We start from the raw sequence: 9,892 nt of genomic DNA, 5'->3' as shown, positions 1-9,892 counted from the left end.
GCGTAGAGGTCTTCACAGCAAGAAGCTGTAACCATGGACACTAAAGTCCCGCCCCAGCTCAGCAACAAGTGGAAATGTGTTGCTAAGAGACAACGAAAAATACTGAGGCCTTTACAGGAATGGACACACACACACACACACACACACACACACACACACACACACACACACACACACACACACACACACACACACACACACTTAAGCTTATGAGGAGGGGCAGTTTCACACCTAATGAGCTTTAGCCCACTCATCTCTTCTCTACTCCCACACACACACACATTTTTCACAGGGATGACATATGACCCCTCACCCTTCACTTGCATGAGAGTAGCGCGGACTAGCAGGAAGTGCGGGGTGTGTGGGTACATGCGTGTGTGTGTGCGTGTGTGAGAGAGAGAGATACAGACAGCTCTGTGAGAACCCCATGCCGTGTGTATGGACTAAACACCCCACATCCCAGCACACGTCAGCCCTGTATGAGACCCTGTGGCTCACAGCGTAGGCGGGAGACACCCCAATACTACACCTGTCAAAGCACTTCCTCCCACACCCCCCTCCCCACACACACACACCGCCCGACAAAGGGAATCGGCCCCTCAGCCAGCGCGGATGCATTACACTCCACCAGAGTCTGTTCCCTTGGAGCGCAGAGGACCCGGAGTTACATGATGGCACAGCATTCCTACAGTCAAGTACAATCCAGTAGAACGCAGCAGTTGGGAGTCAGCACAGTGCCTACCCAGCGTTTGGGTAAAACACCGCAGCTCTGGTCATGCAGCCCTGGACTGTGATTTTAACCCCCGTGGTGGGCAGATGCCACACACACACACTCAATCCCGAACTGATTTAACACCAATGTTGTTTTAGTGCGTCGCCTTTGCTTCATTCATTATTTATCTAGGCCATTTGACACACTAGGCTATCAAGTCAAGCATGCAGGTTTGAACGTTTCTGCAGATGAATGCTGCGCCCCACAATCTTTTAACTATTCTTAAAACACTTAACACTTACTTTTTCTGCTGTAAATGCATGTTGTGTGTGATGTCTGTATGCTACTGAGACCTTGAATTTCCCCTTGGGGATCAAAACAGTATCGATCTATCTATCTATCTATCTAACACCGTTTCAGAACATTCTTACGATGAAAAAAACACCCTTTAACAAGCTCAGCACTCAAAGCTGCAGATGTCAAAAGGTAACGCGCTTATTTTATAAATAGACATTCCACTGTTTTAGCAGTTAGTCATTAACAGCTAGTGTTGACTGACCGATCGTATGCCATACCAGGGAAAGTACTTGGATCTTGCAACTTGAAGGGCGTCCCTTACTCATTACCTCAGCAATTGTAAATGTCAACTGCCTGTGTTCATTACTGCTTGACAAAGACATACACACCAAAAAAAGAGACAAGAACCATGTCCTGTGTGTGTTTAAAGTAATATTACACCCTTCATCAATCGGTCATTATGCCAGAGACAATAAAAATGTTTAACAGTCAGGGCCAACACTCCAGTGCTTGCCATAGTAACACTCTTTTCCCAGGACAGGGGAGAGGAGGGGGGGGGGTATCCCTGAGGATTTGGCACAGACAGGGCTTGAGAAAAAAAGAGAAAATGGTCCCCCTTTCCAAATGCCCTCGGTCTCTACTTAGCAACAAGTGTAGGGACCAGGAATTCTGTGAACTACCTCTCTCTCTCTCTCTTTCTTTTCTCTCCTCATCGTTCTCTGCCAACCATTCCATCAGAGAGAAAAAGGGCACTCTGCCAGCCGAATGGCCCTGCTATTGTGTAATAAGAGTCAGAGGTCCAGGAACCCCAGCATCAGAACCAGAATATTCCATTTCAGACACACACACACACACACACACACACACACACACACACACACACACACACAGGTCCATGAACCCCAGCATCAGAACTAGAATATTCCATTTCAGACTGACTGCACTGGCCACCTGTTGTACCACAGCTCTCTCTCATTCAGAACAGAGTTATTCAGGAGAACAAAGAGCTGACCACAGGACTGAACCTCAAACGGCACTGGTCTCCATACTCTCACGTTCAGTGAAATTGTTCTCTCTCTCTCTCACACACACACACTGTAGTGTAGTGCAAGTCAAACACACACTCTTTTGAACACACCCCCTCACCTTCCCTTCCCAATGACCTACTCAGAGAGCAACAGCTGTGTCTGAACATGTCGATATGACAGACAGAGAATCACACTCATCCTCCCCCATCCCACATCACCCTCCTGCTGCCGGCCTGAATTCCCCCCCTCTCTCTGGCTGGTTCCCCTTTCTCTCTCTATCCCCCCTCCCTCCCTCCCTCCCTCCATCTCTCTATCCCCCCTCTTATTCGCTGGCCTTTTCAACCTTCTCTACAACAAAAGAGACAATGGAGGCTGTGCCACTTTCTCTCTCAGTCCCCCTACAGAGAGGCACACACACACGCACACACACACACACACACACACACACACACACAGAATAGCAGAAAAGAACAGAGTGTAAGAATGCAAACAGAATACTCCACAGAGGGAATGAAGCACCCAAACATACCTACACATACAACACTTTCAGGCATTTCAAGATACAGGTGCGGCAGGTGAGACCCCCACCACCCACCATCTCTCCAGCAATCCTGCCCCAGTCACCACTGAGCTCCAAATCTCTCTGCACAGGGGTCCACCAAATGGCTACTCTCACATGTAAGAAGGTGAGAGACAGGGGAGGGGAAAGCCAGAGGTGTGTGTGTGTGTGTGTGTGTGTGTGTGTAAGGGGGTGAGGGGAATTCACAGCTCTCACCACTGATATGGTCCTTACAGCTCAATAAATAGTGCTGCGAGCTGTGAAAATGCAAGTGTGCCACACACACACACACACACACACAGGTGAACAAAGGCGAGGAGGGGGAGGAGGGGTGGTAGTTCATACAAACCTCTCTAGAGACAAATGTTACTGTGCATCAGTAGAGACTTGAGAAGAGTGAAACCCTAACCAACGATTTCCACCCCAGCAGGCAGCCTGTATATATCCAAACACTCGTATGATAAACTGCAGAAATGGTGTGCCACTTTGGCCCAGTCTGCGTTGCAAGGGTGGGTGGGGGATGGGAGACTCTTCTTATGGAATATATTCATTTTTCATTTTGTTACAACTTCAAAGGGTTGCGGCTGCAGAGATCTTGTACTGAATTTATCAGTATGTGCTTGCAGTAACACATCTGAATATAATCGGAAATTCAATTTGCATCTGGTTCAAGCTTTAGAAAGGGTAGGCCCTAAATCTCCAAAGTTCTGATAAGTGGTTTAAGAGGGCTTTATATTTATATAAAATGTCACCCATATTTCTAAGAAGAGGACTTTGAAATCTACTCAAAACTGGATACACATTCCACCAACTATGAGCTTAGCCACGCATGGTCAAGGTAAAAAAAAATAATAATCACTGGCATTGATCTAGCACTTTATCTTAAGAACAAAACCACACACACACACGCACACACACGCACCAAAACCAACCTCAGAGCACCAGCCAGACACACAACCTTTGGGTTGCCAGGGCAACTTGAAGCTTGCCACTAGCTCCAAATGTCACAGCACTGCAGCACCCCCCTCCCTCCCTCTCTCTCCCTCCCTCCTTCCCTCACTCTCCCACCAATAGAATAGCACTCCACTCCTTCCAAATCCAGACTAAAACATCCACTTAATACCACACACCTCCCTGCTTGCCAGGTCTCTCAGGCAACCAAGCCTTATCTGCTGCTTGCCATCTACCTCCTGAGTAGAGCATGCGGAGACAGAGAGGATGCCGAGGACAAAGAGCCTGAGTGTCTGTCAACTTCAACTTGGAAGATTTGCCCCGCTCCACTCCGCCAGAGGATTTATTGATTGATTACGTGGGGAACTGTGAAGTCAAGTTAGCAAAGTATTTCTTATTGTTTCGGGGGCACGAGTCAACTTAAGGGCTGCCTCAAATCGTTGCTGTAACCAAATTTCCCCCCAATATTATTGATCAAATAACTGATCAGGTAGACACTCCCCTTCAACAGAAACATATCAACCTTACTGAGGCAGACTAAAAACTCCTAACTAAACATATCTCCACAATTCTGTAGTGCTGAAATATAGCTGATTTCTTAGCCAAGTTTGTGGGGGATCACAAGCCTCGATATGTCTCCGGATGCCCCTTTGTCATTCCCCCATGTGCTCGTGGGTAATCTCCCTGCATCTGGTATCAGTTAAATCCCTCTTTGGAAGAAGAGCAGCAGCTCTGATAAGATTACCATTTAATTGGCATAATTAAATAGAGTATTTAATCTATCTGCAGCAGGAGTGGGGAAGCCAAACCCAATCACGTCAATCCTCGTCAAACAGTCAGTGCCTATCTTTACTAATGAGGTTCTACGCCAGTGGTCTGGGGTCTAAAAAAAGAGAACTTTTGCCGGTTCATGTCTGACCATGAACACACCTCAGCTTTCAAAGGGCATTGGCCATGAATGTGTATGAATGAAGGCTTATTGATGACAGGCATTCTTAGATTTATTTGAATGTAGTTTTATATGTGACTTCAGTGCTCCGGAGGATAAGTTACCTGACCTCTACAATAAGGAATCAAAAGAAGGATGAGAAACAGCAAAGGGGACCATATGTGGATTCATATGTTAGTCTTGCAGTATTGCGAACCATGTCTAAAAAGAACATGAACACAAGGTTGAGCACTTGCTGTAGTGATATCTTGATTTAACTTTATGACTGACCAGAACAATCCGAACACACTGAAAAAAACAACAACAACAAACAAAACAACAACAAATGCAGCCCAAAGACTGACACCAGAGGACAACGTATCACAGGACAAATCACTCTGTCTGTTCTTAGACACACAAAAACACATGTTCAGTCGGTTAATTAATCCACTGCCTTTTTCCTGAAACCCTGTGAGCACTAACTCACAGATCACCTAAAGAGACTCGGAAACGCCGTGGCAATACTTAATGACAAATCACAGAGCAGGCCATTTGTCTCGCCCCACACACACTTACATCAGGAGGACACCGCCCACAGTCAGGCAAAGGACAACACCAACGAGGACACGCTGACAGATGCGGCCACTGCTGATAGGCTGGGGGGGTGAGAGAACACACACAGGCGTCTGGGAGGGCTTCCATTTTAATTACCTGGACCAAGAACTCATTGGATGACTATATTTTTCCTGTTGTTCTAAGTTGCTAAACCCCTCAATTCCAAACAGTTCCTGCACAGCCAGCACAATAGGAGCAACCAAAGAGGCGCCGCCAGACAGTGATGGATAATGCCGAAATCAGAGTCCAAGCCAGGTCACTGGATTTGAAAGCCCAAGAGAATTGTTGATATTTTGTTTAGTTCGAGCAATTCAGTGTTCTAAACCCTTGATCTGGGTGTTGACCTTGCTTAGCTGGGTTTTTTTTTATTCTAAATCAGGGAATCTGGGAAAATAGCAAGATTATGGCCTTTTTTTAATTATGAATAGCTGATACAAATGTATGAATTGGTGAATGTATAAAAAAGCATGGAGGCAATAACAGTATACTATGGCTATATATTTATATCTTTGAAGCTCACACATCCACCCCAAAGCCTGTAAACTCCCAGCCTATGAGGCAAACCTCCCCCACCAACACCTTCACTGTGTCAAGGTGTTGAAACTGCAACTACAATCATCTTTGTATCCCTCCATTTCACAGACAATGATGTCCACTAACTGCAGCTGTTAGCAATTTGCCGCTTGAGTACTAGTATGCAAGCTCGGGCCAAGTAACTCAGTTTGGCAAATTCACGCGAGGCCACTGCATTGTCCACATGCTCAAAGAACACAGTAGCCAAAAAAAAAAAAAAATCAATAAATGTGTTCAGTATGCCTTCAGTGTTATTCATTTCTGTTGTCCAGGCTTTATGGATTATGTGGATCTATTTTCAGTGGAATCAAAAATGTATCTGAAAGAAGCTTTTTATCTGCCAGTGTTTAGACGTTTACCAACCGTTATGATGTCATGTCGTAACCCAAGCTAATCATTATCGATTCCCTGGCAGCTGGGAACACCTCTATTGAGAACAGCGACCATTTGATGAACGTGTTCAGTAAAAGCTAAGTGGAAGGGGGACTTTCCCTTCTGACCACATTGATCAGCGCCTTATTCATGTCCCTGTGTGTCTTGAAGGATTGTTCATGCTTATGTGTAAACAAATATCATTCACATGTTTACTCCCCTAATGGAGGTTCAAGCACCATATAACATACAATTTAACACAACTTTGTGTGAACAGACGACACCCGTTACTAAACATTGTAAAATGATGTGTGTGTGTGTGTGTTTTTGGTCCTGAGATAAACAGGATTAATGTGTGGAGGCAGTATGAGGGTAACTCAAAGGGGACACCAGAACAATGTCTAATCACCACCACTGTGTATATAGTTGCTCTGATATGAATTGAAAGAAAAAAAATGAAAGTCATTGCTGAATTATGGCCAATAAAAACTAAATTTGAAGGAAATGTTTGGGTTACCCCAGAGACTCACACCCACAAATTGCATTTTCTTGTTTAGGTCATTACAGGTCATGTAATTGAAGGTCAGATGGCAAACATATAATGACTGCATTTCTAAGAGGGGTCAAGGGCCATTTAACAAGTCAGGTCCACTTTCTCACCACAGGTCCTGACACAGACCAGGAGGCAGCACCACACAAACATACCACTGAACATGAAAATGTCCATGTGCTCACACATACAGACAGAGCATCCAAACAAAGCGCTCACACATACACGCCCCTACACAGCTTTAAAGAGCAATACAAGACACAAAGGCGGCATCCAGCAATGCAAACCACACACATGTGGACATGGGCACACATAAATCCCACACACACAAAACATATATGTGTGCGTTTGGACATATTAAAAGAGCAATGCAAGATAAAGGGGTGCCATGGTTCAGCTACACAAACCAGTTTATTTTTTGGTTTCCTTCTGGGTGGGTAGAAGTTGTGTGCTTTGCGTTCCTAAAATGTGCTGGTCCATCACTCATTCTGGACAAGCAGAACAGAGCGTCCACTCCACTTGTTAACCCCTGGGACAGTGTCAGCGATGTCCAAATGCTTAAAACCCTTTCAAATGCACCCTCCACACACACACACACACACACACACACACACACACTAACACACAAATCCAGAGTAGTCTAATGGCAAGTAGTGCTGATGCAGGCGGTCCACACAGGGCTGCTACATTTCCAGCATGTTTTCCAGCTGAGAGACTATATTTGGCTAATGAAATCATATCCTTCATGGCACAATATGTTACATTCTGATCATATCTCTTCTCCCTAGTGGACAGACCCCTGGTTAGTGTACAGAGGACAGGCAGAGTTGCATTTATGGTCAAGCAAACACGGCTGCCATGCATTTTAGCGCTATACAGAGTAGCCTTACTATAACTGTGTTAAGTGAATAGGCTCCGAACCGCATACTTCTCCTTTGGAATCTGACCAGTCATTTTAGGCTTTCATTGTCTCGTGGCACTGAAAAGTATCCTAATAACGGCAATGTCATTATATTTTAGCGACGAGGTGCGTACGAGTTTCAACTTGTCTGGTTGCTTTGCTTCTGTGTCTGATGAAGTTCACTGCATTCCACAGCAATATCTAAAGACAACATCTGCTCACAGTATAAATCATGATTGATTCATGAAAATCCACTGACTGTCGACATTTAAATAACAGCTCATGGTATTAACAGGCCAACACATAATTTAAAAAGCTGTAAACACACTGAAAAGGCTCTTGGAGAGAAGCACAATATAGATACTTAAGCTTAGGCCCTGTGATGCAAGGACATCAGGACTGTCATCAGGATCCATGCCTTCATTCAATCAAAACTTCAAGCCATATTTCATAGTGCACCATCTGGAATGGGAATGTGATGCCCAGATATCCACAAGCTTTGCGCCATGTTAATCTCTGTTCCCATATTTAAGAGCATAAACATAGCTGCTGAAGTATAGCCTATGTTTTGAGATTAGAAGGTCTGAATGACCTACACAATTAAAACCCTCGACGATCACTGGGGTACACGGACAATATTGTCTGTCCCTGTGAAATTCAGGACAGGACAGTTTGAGGTTCCGTCTTTTGGGATTCAGGTGATTCTGTCCTCCATGCTCAAAGCCAATCAATAAGGTATAAAGCAACACAAGTTATCGAACCGTCAGTGTACACATCCGCCATATAACTTTAGGACATTCAGGCCTGTGTTTACTTTCTGGGTGCAAGACATAGGCTACTTAGTTTAGGGCCTACAAAACACATTTCACCAACTCCCTGATTTAAGGTAGGCTATTTAGGCTTTGAAGCATCATATTCTCGCATTATTCATTATGGACCTTGTTGTAATTAAAAATATTCGACACTCACTTATAGCACCTGATTTGAAGTAGGCCTACCATAAATTATACAGGGGAACTAACGACGCCTGGTGGACACAGAGCACCTAGGTGGATAAACGCAGAACAAACAGTCCTGATGTATTGACCCCCCGCCTGGCCTGATTCAATGCAGCCTGATGCAAAACGGCAGTAAACGAAAACTCACTCTTTTCAATACAGATCCTTTAGCTTTACTGCCATTGCACTCGTCCAGAAGTCCTTATTCATAGTATCTGCTCACATGGTCCATTCATGGCTTGTCCAGGAGATATGCGTTCAGTGATGTGTTTTCAACCAGATATTTTGACTGATAATCCTAAATAGGCTAAATATTATGAAAAGAGGTTTCCTGCTAGTTTTTACAGTGATACAACAGGAATCGCTTGCCCACTCGGCATGGTCTGAATAAACTTTGGGGCTCCGATTCATTCGCAAGTCTGTAGACTAACATCATATCCACAACATGGAACAGCTTTAAAATAGCCGAGTCTTTTGGGAAACAGATACTTTCATGCGTAGCCTACGCTGTTTATCAGGAATGCCATGCAGGCGGAACACACCACTCTATAGAATCTATCCTAAAGAAATTAAACGCTATGGTGGTCACTCACAACAAGCAGAAATGAACAAACGCAAAGCAAGTAGCTGGAAAATGCATTCACGTAGGTCATGAGAAGTCATGAGAAGTTACAGACACTGCTATTCCAAAGAAACGTTTGCATATATTGTATGTCCCTATGTTGTAATCATATTACTAATATAGTGATATGCACCAAAGTTCATTACCTACACTTCGCTTACCTTAGTTCTTTCCAACGGTGAACTCCACCATAGGCTACTACAGTTCCGTACCTTTTCAGTTCAGTCTTCGTATTTCGCTCTTGTAGGGTGCAAAGGACTCGCACGTTTAACTTGCCATTTATCCTGTTTGAAAATCCTGGTAAAACCGCGCACGATCGTGCATAAAAATTCTGCGCTGGCGTCGGTCTGTAGGCTAAATGTAACACAATTTTTGGAAACTTTGGAGTTGGTGCAAAAAACTTCCCCACGCTGAACTTTATCCAAACCGAGGCTGCGTTTTTCTGTAAGACCAGCCAAGCGCTCAGCCGTTTTTTCTTCCAACTTTCACAGTGCGCTTGCACTATTATCACATGGACCGGCGAATAGAGAAGCAAATGAATAGGCTTGGGAGAACAGATTACCTCAGAAAAGGCTGGCTGCCCTCGATATTCATAGTACTTAAAAGGGGCAGGGCCCTACCATTAGCGAATGTGTCTCCATCTTGCGGGGCCCATATGCCGCCACGTTTGAAATTAAATGTTCTCTTAAAGGGGCAATGGGTGAGGCAGAAACAAATGAAAACACGCACAGCAAATGCATATTGTAATCATCACAGGGAATAACCTATATTTAATTTCTATATAAC

At 44.5% G+C, this 9,892-nt stretch overlaps 1 protein-coding gene across 1 annotated transcript in view; it reads right to left on the bottom strand.

The window, feature by feature from the left end:
• Positions 1 to 9,654, bottom strand: part of plxnb1b (plexin b1b) — an 84,833-nt gene extending 75,179 nt beyond the window's left edge. The window contains 1 exon segment of the mRNA XM_048254249.1: positions 9,268 to 9,654. The gene's annotated coding sequence lies outside the window, so the exon portion shown is untranslated.
• Positions 9,655 to 9,892: the final 238 nt, after the last annotated feature.

This window comes from Alosa alosa, chromosome 10, assembly GCF_017589495.1.
Source record: "Alosa alosa isolate M-15738 ecotype Scorff River chromosome 10, AALO_Geno_1.1, whole genome shotgun sequence".
NCBI lineage: Eukaryota > Metazoa > Chordata > Actinopteri > Clupeiformes > Clupeidae > Alosa > Alosa alosa.
The sequence above is the reverse complement of the archived record's forward strand: the minus strand, read 5'-3'. Positions and strand labels throughout refer to the sequence as shown.